The sequence below is a fragment of the Alligator mississippiensis genome, chromosome 3, assembly GCF_030867095.1.
Source record: "Alligator mississippiensis isolate rAllMis1 chromosome 3, rAllMis1, whole genome shotgun sequence".
NCBI lineage: Eukaryota > Metazoa > Chordata > Crocodylia > Alligatoridae > Alligator > Alligator mississippiensis.
In genome coordinates, this window is record NC_081826.1 from 31,888,798 (window position 1) to 31,909,217 (window position 20,420).

The following is a 20,420-nucleotide window of genomic DNA, read 5'->3' on the forward strand; positions in this document are numbered from 1 at the left end:
GAGAAAATCATCAAGCAGCACATCTGTGGGGGGCCTGCAGGGGGGATCATGCTCAGGGACAATCAGCATGGGTTCATCAAAGGCAGGTCCTGCCTGACCAACCTGATTGCCTTTTATGACCAGGTAACTAAATCCTAGGATGATGGTGTTGCCATGAACATAGTCTTTCTAGACTTTAAGAAGGCCTTTGACACTGTTCTCATGCCATTCTCATTAATAAATTAAGCGACTGCGGCATTGATGCCTACACAATTGGATGGGTAAAAAACTGGCTGATGGGGCGCACCCAGGGAGTAGTGGTGGATGGGTCGTACTCAACCTGGTGAGATGTGAGCAGGGGGGTCCCTCAGGGCTCAGTCCTCGGGCCCGCACTGTTTAACATCTTAATCAGCAACTTGGATGAGGGGGTTGAAAGCACATTGTCCAAGTTTGCTGATGACACTAAGATGTGGGGTGAGGTGGACACACTTGAAGGGAGAGAGAGGCTGCAACTAGATTTAGACAGACTACAAAAGTGGGCAGATGAGAATAGGATGGGGTTCAACATAGATAAATGCAGAGTGCTGCACCTTGGGTAAATTCAAAAAGAGGTTAGATGATCACCTGTCTGGGGTCTTGTGAACCCAGGATTCATTCCTGACTGTGGTAGGGGGTCAGGCTAGATGATCTGTTCGGGTCTCTCCTGACCCTAGCTACTATGAAACTATGAAACTATAAGAGCAAGCAAGGAGCTGAAGCTAGGGGAAAAAGTCAATCAGCAAGAGACAGACTATGCCATGCTGCAGCCCCAGACACTGGCACAAGAAGCAAGTGGAAGTTCCCACTTTTATATAGAAAATCTTAGGGGCTAGTGTCACAAGCCTAAGGGCCAAAGGGAGAGAACAGGTAAAAGGTAAAGAAACATCAACTCTATGGTAATGTATACTCCAAAACTTAATTTCCCTCCTCCTCCCAACTTAACCCAAGCCCATGTTAATGGACTGGGTATCCCAATGCAATTTCTGTATAAATGACAGACCTTGACTTGTTTGGTCACTTTGGGTGGATGCATCTGAAAGGTCAGCATTCATTCACACCTCTTTCATGTCCACTTCAGGGATCCATGGTAACTAATGGATGGCCATCCATCCCTCTGCTTTTGCAGATGTGGTACTCCCTTTTGCTAACCACCTTGTTTGCAGGCTGCAAGGTCATCAAAACACCCTGCCCTTTACCAAACCCCTCCCCCCCAACCCTTTGTAGCACCTAAATCCACCTCTGCTCTCTTTTCTCATGGCCAAACTCCACCTCACCTTCCCATTTCATAACATACAAGCTAGTTTGCCCTGCCTTTGTTGAAAGTGAGGACAAGGAGCAAAGAGTCAGCAGAGAAGAAATAGAACATCATACTGCAACATAGTGTACACAATGGAGTCCCCTTGAACGTTGAGGGCTTGACATATCCATGTCCCTTTTACCTGCTCTCAATAACCCCCTGCATTTGTGGTTTCCAAACAGCGTCCAACCATATGTGGCTTACCTGCAAAGGGTGGGTGTTGTTCTCTGGCTTCTGTGCCCAGGAGGAGAGGGTGCTACCTGCACTGCCAAAGGGCAGGGCGGAATTGCTTCTGTGACAGCACAGATGGACAGGCTTATCTTTGATTGTTATTTATATGCATTCAGCAGTAATCAATTTTTTTCTTTTTTTTCTGCAGTCCAAGATGAGAAGGCAGAGCATATTCAGCGCTGAAGCCTATCTTGCACTGGGGATAATAAAATCTTATCCCAAGGCAGTGAGGATGCTGACTTTGTTCCAGACACGAGAGATTGTTCAGAGCAAGAAGACCATGTGTCTATAGAAGCTTCATCCAGCTCAGATGAGGAGGAGTTGGTGCCACAAGCAGAAGTGATGCCAACACTTCCAGTGGGAAAGGCAAGAGGATGAGTCCAGGGTTGCCATGGAAAACCAAGGAGAGCTACAGCAGGCTGTGGGGCAGAGCCACTGCCACCCCCCACAGCAAACATTGCAGATGATGACATCCCTCCTGTTCCAGGCATTCCCTGAGAATAACAACCTCCTTGGGCCCTGCTAGTGGGGTTGCCCTGTCTGACAATAGGTTAGGTGTGATCAAGGGCCTTAAGAAGCTCAGTGCTCGCTAACTCAGTTTTGTGCAAGTTCAGTACACACTTAGGTGACTAGAGGATTTTAATTTGAGCAACATTTGAGCACAGATTTTGGGGATGTTGGTGACACCTAAATGTTGGACTTCAGGCATTTAAAGTGGCAGTTGGATGCATGAGCCCAACTGTAATTTTAGCTTCAAGTGCCAGTTGTCAGCTTCAGGTGCATCTATGAATCAACCTATAATTAACACAGCAGTAGAGGCATCACTCTGTACTCACTGCCTGAGTCACCTCTTCCTGAAACAGCAACTTTAACTCAGTAAAACTGATTAATTTAAACTTTCAGAAACAGGGAATGGTTCCTTCTAAGGACCATAACCATGACAACCAACTCATTTGACATTTTGTTTCTTGAGAACTTCATATCAAGTCAAACCTGTCATCAACTTCCTTTCTTATAAGCCTGTCCCCATTCACAGTGCTCAGTTCTGTCAAAGTTTGTTGGCAGTTGTACCACATTTCGTTCCAACTTCCTCACCTCTCATCTGAATTCACTTAAGAAAAATTCATTATAGATCGACAAATAAATAATAAATAACAAAGAAAAATCCTCAGGTAGCATGGTGATGGGCAGCAGAATAAAACTTTGATAGGCTATATAAAATGTGAAATGAAAAGAGAAAAGAAAACCATATCACAGATTGCTTTTCAGAGGAGAAACCCTGTGTATGCCTTAGGCACTGCTCCCTCTAATGGAAATTCAGTGTTAAAATCTCATGCATATTCCTGCTGAATATAATCCATAAATGTTATGGCTGTATCAGTACCACAGAAATGTTTGTATGTTTCTGATGCCATTATAAACCATGGAGTTAGTCCCTGTGGAGTCCTCATAGCCACATGTGGAGGATTTTTGTTTTGGTTTGTTTTGGTTTTTGTTTTTCAAACTCTGACACTGGGAAGAGAGGACAAAGCAGAGGCAGGAGGAGGTCATATACATGCTCCACAGTTGGAGAAAAGAGCTTGATGGAGATAACTTTAAAAGAAAAGGAGAATTACCATATTTTCCCCATGCATCATCAAATAAGATACCTACCTTGTTTTCAGAGGGCAGAATGAAGAAAAAAAGATTCTCCAGTGGCTGAATCCTGACTGTGTATCTGAATCCTGATCACTGCTGCAGAGGCAAAAGCTATAGGTTGAACACTTTTCAGCTGCTCAGTCAAAAGCTACTGCCAGTTCAGCAGCGATGGTAAAAGGGTTGAACCTCATACACTGCAGACTGCATTCAACCCCTCCCTCCCTGGATGGAAACAGTAAACACCTATGATAGTTATTACAGCCATCCCCATTCCAGCACAGAAAATCAACTTCCCCACTTAAGACATAGGCAGAGAAGATTCTTTGGGTAAATCAGATATCTTTTATTAGACCAACTGAAATAGTTGGAAAAAATTCTTCTTTGCAAGCTTTTGGGCACAAACACCCTTCTTCAGGCTGAGGAAGGATCTGCAGTTGGTCTGTCCTAATTTTGGAGGGCTGATTCTGGGGGAAAAGCATATATGTAGTATGTGAGTAAATATAGAAGCAGGAATAGTGAGAGGAAGAAATGGAAAAGTGAGACAAACACCACAAATATCCTCAAGTGACAGTAATGAGGAGGGCATCATAGGAAAAACTCCCAACAATAGTAATTGCATAGAGAAAGAGCTAAGTCTCTGGGAGAATGAAGATATGAAGGATAAATGGAAAAGGAATGCAATTAGTATCCAATACTTTGGAAATGAAAGAGAAGTTTCAGTTTGCAATTTCATGATGATGAACAGCTTTCCTTTATTTTCTGCTCCTGTTAACAGATCTAGGACCTGGTTCCCATGGAGGACTTAAATTACTGGGACATCTGTTGGGGTGGAAACACAGCAGCGCACAAGGAGTCTTGGAATGTGGATTCTGATTCTTGGAATGTGCCGGGGAAAACATTTTGATACTGATGGTAGACAAGACAACAAGGGGGAAACCTCTTCTTGACTTGCTGCTCACAAACAGGGAGGAACTGGCTGAGAATGTAAAAGTGGAAGGCGACTTGGCTGACAATAGCCACATCTACACAAGGCACTGACTGCGCAATGCCATGAAGTGTGATGCAATGCTATTGCTCAGGAGTAATGAGCCACTATGCAGTCAGCATCACTTAAGAGCTGTTCGGCAACATTACTGCACAGTAACTCTGGTCACTTGTGTATACTTTAGTACTTGTGTATACTTCTTTGTCTACATATAGTACTGATTGCACAGTCAGCATATCATGTAGATGCAGCCAAGATCCTAGATAGACTTCATGTAGATAGACTTCAAGATCCTAAGGAGAAGAAGGAAGGAGAACAGAAGAATAAAGACATGTGACTTTAGAAAACTCAGGGATCTTGTGGGCAGGATCCCCTGGGTGGGATGTCTTAGGGAAAAAGAAGTCAGGGGGAGCTGGCTGTATTTAAGAGAGACCCTTTTTAAGGGCACAGTAGCGAGCTATCCTGATGCAATGGAAGAATGGAAAGTACAAAAAGAGGCCCACCTGGCTAGTAGGCCTTTGCAAATAGGGAACTATTTGATTTGGATTTGGATTCAGCTGAATAGGATACCAGAGATTTGATTCAGAGATCCAAATAGTTTTTCCAATTCGATTTGGCTGAATCGCTTTGGAAGATTTGGAGCCAATTGGGAGCCTATTCAGAGATTCCGCCATAGAGTATAATGGGGAATCAATGAAATATCTATAACTTTGTTGTTTTTTGGCTGATTCACATACATCTTGTAGAAATGGTAGCCTCTGCTGTGACCATAAAGCCTGATAAGTTTCAAGGTGATAGGTGCAGGGTTTTCTGGGAAACTGCACCTCAAACTGCTGACAAGCAAAACTCGTGATATAGGTGACACTGTGTATATGTGTTAAGGCGCAGGAGGGTGAAAAATACAGGCCTGCTAGGCCCTGCTGTGGCCACAAAGCCTGTCAAGGAGATAAGTGCAGGGGAAGTTTGGGTTCTGGGGCCCTGCACCTCTGGCTGCTAACAGGCAAAACTTGTGACATGGGTGCTTGTGCAACTGTGTCTGTCTTGGGGCACAGGGGCACAGCGGGGTGGAAACTACTGCAGGCCTGGCTGCTAGGCCCTGCTGCAGCCACAAAGCCTGCCAGCTGTCAAAGAGATAGGTGCAGGGGGAGTCTGGCTTCTGGGGCCCTGCACCTCTGGCCACAGGCAGGCAAAACTCGTGACATGGGTGGGTGACACTGTGTGTGCGTTCAGGTGCGCCCTTCCTGGTGCAGGGGCCTCTGTACAACACTGCAGTGTACCCCAGTGAGGCCTCCTCCCCTACAGCCTTGGCCCAGTCCACCACTAAACAATGGCAGGTCAAAATATCTTAGCTGGCTCAACACCAGTAGCATCAGCAGCAACATCAAAGGTATCCAAACGGACCTGTCAGGCCCTTTAGGAGCACCTAGTGCGTGTGTTAGGTGCATCCTCACTGTGCAACTCTGTGTGTGTGTGTGTGTGTGTGTGTGTGTGTGTTCAGGTGCACCTTTCCTGGCTGTGTATATTAAGTCCATAAGTTTCTGTACCTACTGCCTAGGGGGCTGATGAAGTGCAGTTCATAGACCCAGCTCTGAAAAGTGGTTTCTACATTCAAAGAAGCACCTAACCTCATCACCAGAACTGAAGCCAACTTCCTACAGCTCAAAACACAAAACCTGCCAACTATCTCCAGTACCCCCACAAACTGCACACCAGAATCTATCAAAGACAACAATACCCAACTACCGGTGGTGCACATTCTTTACCAAAAAACCACTCTGCTTCTAGTCTCTTGGGCCTGATCCTGAGAGGGAACAAATTATAAACCACATTTCACAACCAGGCCTATGAACTTCACTTCATCAGCCTCTTAGGTACAGAAACTCATGGACTCAGTATAGATTAGACAGTGGAATTCTGACACATTGCAACCTGCCGGACATCTGACTCCCCAGGTCCCTCTGCACTTTTACCTGTGCTGCTACATCACCCTTTGCCCCGTGCACTCTAGCCAGTCCTTCACCCCCTGACGCCTTCATTTCCATTTTCACTGACTGGCTTTCTTGCCTGCATTGCATGCAAGACCAGCCTCTGGCTTCTTTACTATTCCTTCCATTCAGGACCATGAAAAACACCAACTGCACGTACTTCCTCAGCCTGACAAAGGGTTTTTCAACACAAAAGCTGGCATCCTGGGCAGCTAAGCTGAGCAAACTGGGAGCCTCGCAACTGCACTGCAACCAGCAAGTGTCAGGCCTGTCAAAGATGTGACAGGTCTGGGCTTTCCCCAGTCAGGACTGTGTGCATTCGTGCATGCATTAGCTAGAGGTTATGACACTTCCTACCCTCCTTTCACTAGGGGATCATTGGTCCTGGCATTTACAGGGCTGCTGTGCCACCAGCAGTCCCACCAGGCCTCCCTACCCTGGCAGGGTGCAGTTTGGTGGTCATGCCCAGGACCTGGCATCTCCTCCTTCCCCATAGCCCCATCCCATACCTCCAATCTCATCCTGTCAGAGGAACGAGCTCAGGAGGGACATGTTCTTCCTCTGCTGGCTGGTGATGCAGTTACTGCCCCCTCCAGCTGACAGCAGGACTTTACCTGGTTTTAAAAAAAAACAAAAAAGGAAATTGGTGCAGACGGAGGAAGGTGGCACTCAGTCCATCTGCAGGTGAAGCTTGAGGAACCCCAGCAGTGGGAGGTTTACCTTCAAGAACACCAGCTGCTCCACCAAACCAGGATCCAAGGAGGTGTGCTGGGATGTCACAACATCCCCAGCAATGCTAAACACCCTCTCGCTTGGAACACTGGTCGGTGGACAGGACAGGTGTTGCCAAGCAACCGTGACCAGATCCTGCCATATCTGACTGCGGTTTGCCCAGTAGGCCAAGGGGTTGCAGTCCAGTGGCTCCACATCCTCAGTGAGATAGGTAGGCACCAAAGCCTTGGCGCTACCTGCCTGAGGCTGAGGTCTGGTGTGTTTGGACCCCACCATTGAAGCCATGCCTATGGCCCACATTGGCAGTGGCTGGTGTGGAGGAGACTGGCTGGTGCTGGCTGGCTGACATGCTTCCACATCCCCTTGCCTGTGCACTTCAGCCTCCTTGACTTTGTTGGCCAGCACTTGTGTCCAGTGATCAAGTATTTTGGTGCTGTCAGTGCACATGCTTCCCTTCACCCTTGGGTCACACATGCCTGCCAGCATGGGGACCGTATTGGACTGCAAAGGATCCAACCATCTCCTGATGCCCTCCTTCAGCCACCTTGCCAGTGCCTGCACGTCTGGTGACATGGATGGTGGTCATGGATGGCCTTTTGTTGCTCCAGCAGCCTTTTGAGCATCAGGTATGTGGAGTTCCACTGAGTATCCACATCCTGCGTGATTTTGTGTTGCAGGATGTTCAGCTCTGCTTGTTTCTCCTGCAGCATCTTGCCACCCTTGATGCTGCAGTGGAAGTAGCCCGTCACCTTCCTGCACTTTGAAAACAGCTGTCTTGTAGCAGTAGTGGTGGCAGTGCCATCACCGGTAGCCCTGTCCCCCTCCAAGGCATCCTGGACCATGAGGTGCAGCCTGTGTGATACACAGTGGATGCATCACGGACAGCCTTGACCATATTGGCCCCATTGTTGGTGACCATGAATCCACTGGTGAGCTCAGCCTACCCAATAAGCCACCCCTGCACCATGCGGTTCATTGCCATCTTGATTTCCCTTGCCATGTGGGACTCATCCAGCACCTCGGCTTGGAGGAGAGCCCACTGATGGCCTAACTGATCACACCAGTGCCCTGGGAGGGAGAGGTAGGCGTGATCGCCACCCCAGCTACTCCAGATGTCCGAGGTGAAGTGCAAGGCTACCTGCAGCCCTGCCTTGTGCAGCTCCTCCCTCAAGTACTCCCTGCATGCCTCATACAGGGAGGGCACCACCATCCTGCTAAAGGTGGTGAATGCGGGCACTTGGTAAGATGGGGCCACAAGTGCCATGAGCCACCTAAACCCTGGCAGCTCAACTAGGGAGAAGGGCTGGCTATCCAAAGCAAGCATCTCCCCAATACTCTGGGTGATCTCGCTCACCTTTGCAACTCACCCCCCTTTCTGTCCACCTTTCCCCCACTGTTCCAGGGTGCCTGCCTCTGCTTTGGGGGGATGGGGGGTTTAGAGCAAATGGGAGACTTCCCTCTGGGCACACTCACACTGGTACCAGGCTGAGCAGGAAGAAGGGCAATGGGGTTCTGACTCCTGAGATGATGGTGCATCGCTGTAGTGGCAATGTGTTTCACGTTCTTGCCCCGGCTGATCTGTCTTCAGCAGTGCTGGCAGATAGCAAACCTGGGATCACCAGCCAGGTCAAAATGCTCCCAAACTATGCTACTCACCCGCTTCTGGATTGAGAGTGGGGAAGCTGCCTTATCCCCCTCCTCAGCAGGCTGAGGCACAACAGCAGGAGGAGCTGCCTCAGCTGAGCCACTTGCCTGAGCCTCCACAACCTCAACATCCTCCCAGATGCTGCTTTCCAGAGGAGACCTGGGTCTAGGGGAACTTTGAGGGGTGTGGAGCACAAACTCTGATTCCCCCTTGATCCCCAGAATTGCTTGAGCCAGGGCGCTCAGCTCCCCTGGTTCCAGCTCCAGCTCCAGCTTCTCCTCTGGCAGTGGGAGCCTCATGCTGGGAGATGACATTTAAGTGACAAGCTAATGAAACAAGCTAGTGATTCTGCTGATGGTGCCTTTTTCTGGAGTTAGGGGAGGTGGTGCAGATGCAGGGACATCAGCTACAGGTACTGCTCCCACCTCCTTGCTTCCACTGGCAGCAGATACGTCATGGCTGCTTGGGAAAAGTATGCATCTATGTTTGGGGGGGGGGGGGCGGACATGCAGCTCTTGCTTTCCCCCTACCCCCTCTCCCTCCCCTGCCAGAAGACCTGACACCTGCCTTTCCAGCATGCTTCATATTAATCTTTCCTGTGCTGCAAAAGGTATGTGTGACGGTGTGACTTCTTGTTTGTTGCTCACTATCTGTGTTGCTGTATTTGTGTGTCCTGGAGCCTGGTATGCTGACTCCTAATTATGATTCTTAATAATAACTCTATATGGTGTCTTCTTCTGTCATGTGCTATTAGTGTGAATATGTGACTACTTCTTGTTCTTCTTCTGTATAGTATACCTAAAATAATATATCTCCTTCTTCTTGGACTCTGAGTAGTGTTGTGTGTTAATCTATCAAACTGAATCTCTATCTCACTTCTTCTTCTGTGTTGTCTTTAGTCTGTATGTAAACTAACTATAATAATATTAATAACTAATAACTACTATATATAATCTGACTCTCTTCTTCTATGGATATCTGATTTTTCTTCTTGTATATGTGTATGTAAGTGTGTGCAATGTGAATGCCTCCCTGCACAGTGATGGATCACACTGCCAGGGAAAACACTGAGCTTTCTTTTTAAAAAGTTTGCAACAACAACAAAAAAGAGAGCAAATATAAATTGAAAGAAATGAATTGGATAGTATTAAGTAAAGAGATTCTAAGCTAAGATAAACTAAGCTAAATCCTATCCAACCCTTTCTAAGAACAAAAAGGATCAGGCAAGTTGCAACTGACTGACTATGAAGCAAGCCAGGCAGCACAGTACATGTCTGATGCTGTTGCTCACTCAGAACTAGCTCACAAAAGGCACAGCAAGCCTGCAGATAGAGGCTTTTATGCTGGTTCTATGTCCCTGCCTCAGACACTGTAATTGGAAGGGCAGTCAAAGAGAAATCATGCTCACTGGCCAGCTAGACATGTCAGTCCTTCCCCCCTGCTCTCCCTCCCCACCCTGCTTTCCCTCCCTCTTCTAAGTTTCTGTTTCCGAATACAGACAGCCCTCCAAATCTCCAAATCACTGAATCTTTTCTGAATATTTTCTGAATCAATTCAGAAGCTCTGAATCAATTTGGAAAGCCTAAAGCCTCCAGCGATTCAATTCGGACTCATAGATTCAGGCTTCGAATCATCCAAATCATCTCTGAATCCGAATGGCAGTCCAAAGCTTTGCACAGCCCTACTGGATAGACAGCAATATCTTCAATAGTTGAAACTCAACTCAAAAAGGAATCCTATAAAAAGTGGAAACTTGGTATTGTACTAGAGAAGTGCACAGGAGTATCACACTGGCATGCAAGGAAAAAATTAGGAAGGCTAAGGCATTATTTGAGATGCAACTGGCAAGTGAAATAAAAGACAATAAAAAGGGATTCTACAAGTGGGTCAAAAATAAGAGAAAGACCAAAAAAATCATAGGTCCCTTATGGAATACAGAAGGCAATCTGTTATGGATGATACAGAAAAGGCTGAAGAATTTAATGCCTTTTTCCTTCATAGTTTCAGTTCCACAGTAGCTAGGGTCAGGAAGGACCTGAATAGATTATCTAGCCTGACCCCCTGCCACAGGCAGGAGTGAATGCTGGGTTCACAAGACCCCAGACAGGTGATCACCTAACCTCTTTTTAAATTTACCCAAGGTAGAGGCTGTCATGACCCAAAGGTCTGATTTTTTTTGTGAGTGCTTCGGCACTAAGAATTATCCCCGTGGGTTTACAACTTCATTGCACGGAGGAGTTCTGCTGTGCAGAGAACCCGTGTGCAAGGGAGTGTTCCCGCCACTTTGCAGCGATCTTTGCAGGGTGCATTTCCTTTGCAACACAGAAATGCATGGTGCAAAGATTTCCCGCTCGTCATATGCAAATTTGTGCCCCGCAATTGGCTAGTGCTAAATTATTCACACATGGCGGCTAGCGATTGGCCTGCTAGCCGTATAAGAGGCTTGAGCAGTTTCCGCCCAAGCCGAAGAGGACTCCGCATCCATCTTGTGGGGACTCTGGGTGTGCGCGGCAGGGTAATAGAAACCCTGTGTGTCTCTCAGAGGAGTTTGGCGGCCTGATCCACTGCCCACCTCTACCCGTCTTCGAACGGAGCCTACTATAAGACGTAACGACAAGTTTAATGCGCGCTTGTCCTGGACATCCGAAGTTTGTCTGTGTGGAGCCTAGCAAGCTCCACATGATTGTTCGTGTTCTGTCTGCGTGGAGCCTTGCAAACTCACGTGTGTTCGTTTTTTCTGTTGTAACCGCAACTCAAGCAAGTTTTCAGCCTACACCATGACCATCTCGGTGTAAGTAAACAATCTTAAAATCAACCGTTACGTGTCTGTGCCTAATTCTAGCTCGGTGACCTCCCTCTCTGACCCGGCCTGCCCGGGCTGCCGGCCACAGCCCCCGTGCAGAGCAACGAAAAGGGCCCAGGACCCAACCCAGCCCACACAGAGGCGAGGATCACTTCCCGAGGAAGTTGGTTCCAGATTCTGGCCACCCTAACTGTAAAATATTGCCTTCTGATCTCCAACCTAAACCTATTCTCTACCAGCTTATTACCATTGCTCCTCATCACCCCAGGTGGTGCTGGGGAGAAAAGGGCTCTTCCTTTTTGCTGATGATCTCCCCTGATGAGTTTGTAGGCACCCACCAAGTCCCCCCTCAGCCTCCTCTTGCTGAGGCTGAACAGGTTCAGGTCCCTCAGTCTCTCCTCGTAGGGCCTGTCCTGCTGCCCTCTCACCAAGTGGGTGGCCCTCTGCTGAACTCTCTTCAGGCTGGCCACATCCCTTTTTAAAGTGCAGTGCCCAGTACTGGATGCAGTACTCCAACTGCGGCCTGACCAAAGTCGCATAGAGGGGGAGTATCACCTTTCTGGACTGACTTGAGATGCATCTTTGGATGCATGACAAGGTATGGCTGGCCTTGCTGGCTGCAGTCTGGCATTGGCGGCTCATGTTCATCTTGGAGTCAGTAATGACTCCAAGATCTCTTTCCGCCCCTGTGCTTTCAAGAGGGGAAAGGGAACTGAAAGCATACAGCCTGTATGTATGCTGTGGATTCCTTCTCCTAAGGTGCAGCACCCTGCATTTGTCTATGTTGAACCCCATCCTATTCTCATCTCCCACTTTTGTAGTCTGTCTAAATCTAGTTGCAGTCTCTCTCTCCCTTCAAGTGTGTCCACCTCGCCCCACATCTTAGTGTCATCAGCAAACTTGGACAATGTGCTTTCAACCCCCTCATCCAAGTTGCTGATGAAGATGTTAAAAAGTGTGGGCCTGAGGACTGAGCCTTGAGGGACCCCACTGCTCACATCTCACCAGGTTGAGTATGACCCATCCACCACTACTCTCTGGGTGCGCCCCATCATCCAGTTTTTTACCCATCCAACTTTGTAGGCATCAATGCCACTGTCGCTTAATTTATTAATGAGAATGGCATGAGATACAGTGTCAAAGGCCTTCTTAAAGTCTAGAAAGACTATGTCCATGGCAACACCATCATCCAAGGATTTAGTTACCTGGTCATAAAAGGCAATCAGGTTGGTCAGGCAGGACCTGTCTTTGATGAACCCATGCTGATTGTCCCTGAGCATGATCACCCCTGCAGGCCCCCACAGATGTGCTCCTTGATGATTTTCTCCAAGATCTTCCCGAGGACCAAGGTGAGGCTTATGGGCCTATAGTTACTTGGGTCCTCCTTCCTCCTTTTCTTAAAAATAGGGACCACATTAGCTAGTTTCCAATCCCCCTGCACCTGGCCAGATGACCATGAATGCTCATATAGCCAGGCCAAGGGCTCTGCGATGACGCCTGCCAGCTCCCTCAACACCCTTGGGTGGAGGGCATCTGGACCTGCAGATTTAAAAACGTCTAGCCCTTCCAGAAGATCCCTAACTACATCTGCACTGACCCAAGGCCTGACAGATTTATCCCCAAAATTGTCCCTACCTCTGGCAGGAGGGATATCCCAGTCCCATTCAAGAAAACAGAGGGAAAGAAATTGTTAAAAATATCGGCTTTCTCATCTGGCGTAGCCACAGGGTTACCATTTGAGTCCTGCAGGGGCCCTACATTGCCTGGTGTCATCTTCTTGCTCCCAATGTACTTGAAAAAGGACTTTTTGTTGTCTTTAATCCTGGACGCTAGCCTGAATTCCATCTCTGTCTTGGCCCTCGTAATAGCCCTCCTACGCTTCTGGGCTGAGGAGGAGTACTCCTCCTTGGTGATAGCCCCTCCCTTCCACTGGTTGTACACCCCCTTTTTAGCCCTCAGGCATTGCTGAATGATCTTGCTGAGCTATGGGGATTTCTGAGCACTCTTACTCCCCTTGCTTCTCTCAGGGACTGTTACCCTTTGGGCCTGGAGGATCGCCCCCTTAAGGTACAACCATTCCTCATCCCCCCTCTACCTTATGGGCCCTCAGTGCCTCCCCCCACTAATCTCCGATGCTCATTGAAGTTGGCCCTTCTGAAGTCAAGTCTTGCTATAAGCCCTTGACACCCTGCGCTTGATAGTGAAATCCAGCAGGTGATGATCACTATTGTCCAGGTGGTCAAGGATCTGCAGTCCCCTCACCAGGTCATCCCCAGTGGCCAGGACCAGGTCCAGCAAGGCATTACCCCTAGTGGGGCTGTGCACCTCCTGGATAAGGTGAAGGTCCTGTAATACAGCCAGAAACCTACGCGAGTGGTCAGACCTGGCTGTCTGCTCCTCCCAGCAAATATCTGGGTAGTTTAGGTCACCTATGACAATGACATCCCTTGAGTTAACTGCCTCCATAAGCTGACCGGAGAAGTCCTGGTCCAGCTCTTCCCCCTGGTTGGGTGGTCTGTAGCAGACACCCACTGTAAGGTCCCTTTTGCCATGCCCCCCCTTGTAGTTTGACCCATAGTGTCTCTGCCCGACACTCCTCTAACCCGAAGCTAATCCTTGATGATGTGAGGTGCTCTTTGACATAGAGCCCAACACCCCCCCCCCCCCACCTTTCCTCCTAGTCCTGTCCCTTCTATATAGGGTGTATCCCTGAATGTCCACCACCCAGTTGCAGGTAGGGTCCACCAGGTTTCTGTGAGCCCTACTAAGTCTGGATTCTTACTTGCAATCAGGAGGCACAGTTCCTCCTGCTTGCTCCTCATACTATGAGCATTGGTGTAGAGGCACTTGAGGCCTCCTGAGGGTACACGTGCCTCCCCCCTACTCCCAGGACTGTTGTGGCTCCCTACTCCCAGGACATTGTTGCTTACCTGGGCATCCCTTTCTCTTGTCGCCCTGCATGCTGGCGAAGCATCCTCTCCACTCAGAGTGGCCCCTTCCCCCAGCGAAGCTAGTTTAAAGCCCGCCGTATGAGATCAGCCAACCTAGAAGAAAAAATATGTTTGCTCTTAAGGGAGAGATGAAGTCCATCCATCAAAAAACCCAAATCCCACCTCGTGGCACCAGGTCCAAAGGCACCGGTTAACTACAACAATGCAGGCCTCATGACGCCTACCCTGTCCACTTACCGGGAGAATAGAGGAAAATAACATCTGAGCTCCCATCTTCTTGAGTTGGTGTCCCAAGGCCTTGTAGTCTTCCATGATGTTATCCGGCATGTCCTTGGATGCATCATTTGTCCCCACATGGACCACAACCAGTGGGTAGTAGTCAGAGGGCTTGATGATTTTTGGGATGGTCTCCATGATGTCCCAAACCATCTCTCCAGGCATACAGCAGACGTGACCAGGGCTCAGAGAGACAGATTAGACCATCTGTTCCCCTCAGGATGGAGTCCCTGATGACCAGAACTTTACGTCTCCTCCTCCTCGGGTTCTGCCTCTTCTCAGCCCATGTTGTAGGTCGAGCAGCATCAATGACTCTGGGGATCTGCTCTTCTGCCTTCTCCTCCAGGGGAGCCAAGGCCACATACCTGTTCCAAAGGGGTGTCTGGGGAGCAGGCACAGCAGTTGTATGAGCTGCCCTGGCCTTGGCAGGAACCTGCTGCCACTGATTAGTTGGAGGTTTTGTACATAGGGGTCTCTCCAGTGGATTCCTGGCCCTGCAGAGAATAGAAATACAAATTAATTTCATCCTTCGCTGCCCGGATCCCCCACAACATGCTCGCCTTAGCCTGGAGCTCTGCCACCTGCCCCTCCAGAGCCTGAAGATGCTCACAAGAGGGTCAGGCTGGGGAGTCACCAGACCTCAGCCCCACCTCCAGGGACCCCACCCAGCTGCCCCCACAGATCAGGGGATAGGTGGTCACCAGGGCCCCCAAGGGGTCTGTCTGGGTGGCAGCCTCAGAGGAGCCCCGGAAGGGCAGCACCTCTGGAGCAGGGCCCCTGGCAGCACTACAAGTCCTCACCATGGCTTGCAGATAGTCTTTACCTCTCTCCTTGTTGGTGGAGCCTCCTCCCTCCTGAGGAAGACTCTCTCACTGCCCCACCTGCTTCTGCCTGCGCGAACATCAGCGCAAATGCCAGCGCACCCTTACAGTCTTCACAAATAAGAGTAGCTATCAGATGACAAGTGCAGTTGGTGGCAAAGACAGGGAAAGAGACAAACAGCCTAGACTGATGACAAAACAGGTTAGGGATTACTTAAAGAAGCTAGAGGCTTTCAAGACAGCAGGGCTGGATGGGGTACATCCTAGGGTACTGAAGGAATTGGATGAGGTAATTTCAGAGCCATTGGCTATACTCTTGGAGAACTTGTGGAGGTCAGGTAAGGCCCTAGATGATCAGAATAAGGGAAATATAGTGCCCATCTTTAAGAAAGGGATGACAGAGAATCCAGGGAATTACAGACCAGTCTGCTTGACCTTGATACTTGAAAAAATCATGGAGAAGGCCCTTTAGAAATCCATTGGGAAGCACCTAAAGGAGAACAACATGATAAGGAATAGCCAGTATGGATTCATCAAGACCAAGTCATGCCTCACCAACCTGATTTCCTTCTATGACAAGATGACAGGTTCTGTGTATGAGAGGAGAGCAGTAGGTGTAATATAACTTCACTTTAGCAAGGCTTTTGACACTGTCTTCCAATACATTCTTATTGGGCACATCTACACACAAGATGCTTAATGGTGAATAAGCATAGTTTATTGTGAAGCAAGCATGTTGGTCTATACGTGCACATGCTTACTTCACAGTAAATCTCCCCAATCCTGAGTAAATTTGCTACCTGCAAATGCATGTAGCAAATTTACTTGGCATTAATAATAGTGCCATAGCACTTATGTAGACACCTGGCTGGGAACCAAATATGGTCAGCCATCTACCAGGGGGTGGGAGATAGCTCCCTGACCCAGGGAGTTGCCTGCTGCTGAGGTGGGATCCACCACAGGAGCCCAGGTGGGGACTATGTCCCTCTGCCCTGGCAGAAGAGAGCTCCAAGCCCCCAGTCCCAGATTCTGATAGTGGAATGGGGGCTGGGAGATCCTTATGGAAGTACTAAAACACAGCACAATAACTGCCCATCCTGTGTCATATGGGTGGCTCAGCCTTAAATTTCCCTGCTATGTAGTGGTGCGCTGTAAGCAGGAAGCACAGTGCTACAGTGAGGTAGCTAGCGATCATGTATAGACTCACATGATCACTACATCACTGTAGCATGTCACTACCTCACCATAGGGTGATGTGTAGGCAGCTTACTGCATAGTAAATCTCGGATGAAGTAAATGCATGTGTAGACACACCCATTAACAAGCTAATGAAATACAGACTAAACTAGTTTTCTGTGGGTATATCCACACATGCATTTAAGCTTGACTAAATTTAATGCACGTTAAGTGATTTTGGGCAGATGTTTACATGTGCAGGGAATTTAGTGCCAAGTCCTTGCAGCCCTGCCATGTGCCCTTAGTATCTGGGAAAACCTGGCACTAAGATTAGTGTTGGATCGCATCTACATGTGCATTAATGTGCTTTAACTAATTGCACCTAAATTTGATACCTGCAATTGCAGGTATCAAATTTAGGCGCAATTAGACTAATTTCTCCATTTTTAATGTGCATTAGGGATACGCACGTGTAGACATGCACCCAAAATGTGCATTAAATTAGGCTAATGCGCATTAACGGCTCTTGTGTAGATGTGCCCTCTATGTCTGTTGGGGAGGAGGTATCAAGTTGGGTTCCTTGGGGTCTTTCCTGGGTCCAGTACTGTTTAACATCTTCATTAATGATTTGGATGATGGCACACTTGGCAAATTTGTGGATGACAACCAATTCACTGAAGCTGCAGATATTCCAGATGGTAGGGTTAGGATCCAGAATGACCTGGATAGAGTAGAAAAATGGTGTGTAATCAACCGGATGAAATTCAGTGCAAAGTGCAAATTCCTACTCTTGGGACAGAATAATTGTATGCACAAATACAAATTGGAGAATGACTGGCTAGACTACTGTACTGCGGAGAAGGCCCTGGGAGTTACAGTGCCAACAACATATGCCAACAATGCGCTTCTGTTGCCAAAAAAGGCAATAGTATTTTGGGTTCTAACAACAAGAATGTCATTTGCAAATCAAGTGAAGTGATCCTTCTGCTCTATTCAGCACTGGTGAGGCTTCACCTGGAGTACCGTGTCCATTTTTGAGTCCCATATTTCAGGAAGGATGGGGCAAATGTAAAAGAGTACAGCAGACAGCAACAAAAATTATTAGAGGACTGGGAAGTGTGACTTTTGAGGAAAGTCTGAAAGAACTAGGGTTATTCACTCTGGAAGAAAGAAGACATGACTGTTTGCAAACTATGAGGGTGGTGAAATACTGGAATAGGCTACTTAGAAAAGTTGTGGAATCTCCATCACTGGAAATTTTAAGAGCAGGTTGGAAAGATACTTTGCTGAGATGGTTTAGTTAGATTCTGTCTTGAGCAGAGGGCTGAACTAGATGACTTTGTGAGGTCCCTTGCAGCCCTACTTTCCTATGATCTGATGATCTAATTGGGTCCTGGGGCCTTGAACTTCAGGTGTTGTTGTTTCTTGGACAGCAGCAATGTACTGTACCTGGGCCTTGATTTGGTTTTACCTGTTCTTCTCTTTTTCTACTAAATGTTATTTGAAAAATAAATCACTGGATCTCAACACTGATCCATGCATTTCAACTTGACTTCAGATGAATCAGTGACTCTGTAACCTAAGGAAAAAGCAACATATTGGCCTGAAGCTGACAACAGTTACTACTTCCCACAAAACTGCAAAAATAGTGTCTACACTTCCTTCCATTTCACATTGACTATCTTCTGTTTAATACTTTTTTTTTTTTTTTTGCTTGACCCTCTTAGGTTAAGGGTAAACAGACAAAGTTCACAGCTGAGAATATAGTGGCTGCAACATTAACATCCCATCATTTAGGGAACGGGTAAAAAAAAAAAAGCTGATATTCTACCTCAGTTTCTCTAGTACACAGAGTCTGGTCTAGAGGCCACTGAAGATAATGTGTTACTATAATGATTTTATATCCATGTGTAGTTCCCTGTCACTGGAGACAGCTGCTGTTGTAAATACAGAGTGTGTCTGCATGAGGTGGTTACTGTGCAGTAGATTAATTATCTGCACTGTAAACATTGCATATTTACACATGTGCCCCTATTAGGCTGGAGCAAATTAATTAACTTGTATTTACAAGTACTACCCTTCTGCAGAGTGTTTTACTCCTCAGCAATGCATGTGTGGATGCTGATGCATCTGGCTGGGGCACAAGGGTGCTTCAGTGTGGGGGCTGCCTGCCAACTAGCCCCATGCTGAAGCACACTTATGCCTCAGCCAGCCCCTCTGCAGTGCATTGAGTTGTGGGGAGCAGCCCCAGGCAGGCCACACCTGAGATCCCTGCCAGCTGGAGCTGATCTGACCCAGCTCAACATGCTGAGGTCCCGGGTGCATGTACTGCAGTCCTGGGCGCACATGCTTATTGCTCTGGAGTTTATTGCTTTGCATTAATTGGACGTGTACATGCACCCACAGTGAACTCATTAGTAACATCCATGTATTTCTCTGCCTATAACTGCAATAAAGTTTAACTTCTGTGGCACCTAAAAATTAACAAATGGCTATGATTTAATTTATGCAGATCATCCCACTCTCATGTTCTAAAGGTAGAAGCAAAATTTCATAGTGATGATATTTGGTACAAGAAAATCTGTGAATATAAATTCCAAGCTTTACAGAGGTTAACTGTAATCCTAATATATTAGAAAACATAAGACATCTGTCTTAATTCTGATTCTAATACTGTCTGTTCTATTCTTCAGAGGAATAAGTTTGTGATAGTTTGGTTTTCTCTCCTTTCCTTTTAGCAAGGCAAATGCTAGTGCAATTCAACACAGACCACGTTGTTCTTAGCCAAACTTCCACTAGAAGGCAGCATTTATTCATTTGTGGAACAAGGAAAAGAAACTGCCTTTCACTTTTGTGTTATTTTTAGAGTGTATCTTAGCACTGTTTTCCAACAAGAGAAAATAATGAATGAAGCAGCATATTTTTAAAGTTGAAATAAAATATGTAAAATTCCATATTAAAACATGTTTGCAAATGGGTGGGAAGCTATCAACTATGGAAGATGGAGGCAGCAATGAAAAGTTAAAGCAATCCCTTTGGACCTCCCTGGTCCTTTTCATCAAGGCAATGCTCCTCGTATGCAATGTCAGAAGATGACCTGGACCGCAGTGTTCAAATGTTCACTAAAATGCCATTTAGTATTCAAATGTTCTCCTTGGTTCAGGACATATTGCTTTGATTATCTAATATATTATTGGAAACCCCAAACAGCCCCTACATGATTAAGAGCTGTGTATATTATTATCCAGACACCAGTAATATTGCCTGTTGCTGCTAAAAGACCAATACAATTCTTCAGCCATTTAGGACAATGTCTACCTACCTGTTCTAATTTTTTTTTCTTTTTAAAACTAACTTTCCATGGAATTATTGCTTGGAGTAACATCTGAAATTAAAATATCTCCCAACATTATCATTTAGCCCCTGAGATAAGACAAGAACAAGTTCAGGAGAGAATATGATAGCTGTTCTAAAGTACTGGAAAATTATTTTTCTTTCTAAGAGAAAATCCTACTTTAAAAATACATTTTTTGTAAAAATTAGTGACATTCTGGCCAAATCTTTCACATATGGACATCTGGCCAAATTCCCCCTGCCTATTTAGTTTCTCTCTACAATAGGTCTGATAAAATACTCTACTTTCTGAGTTGCTCCATGTCATTTCTGGGTCCTATTCCACAAGTGGCTAAAGGGAATGAGCAAACAGAGGCAGCAAACAGGGCAGTTTGCAAGCAGTTCACTGGGAGCAAAGGAAGGAAGGGGAAAAGCAGCCAGGAGCCAGGCACCAGATCCTGCTCTAGAAAGGTAAGTGAGTCAAGGCTGCCTGTGTGTTTGGACTTCTGAGTGCTTGTTTTGGTGACCT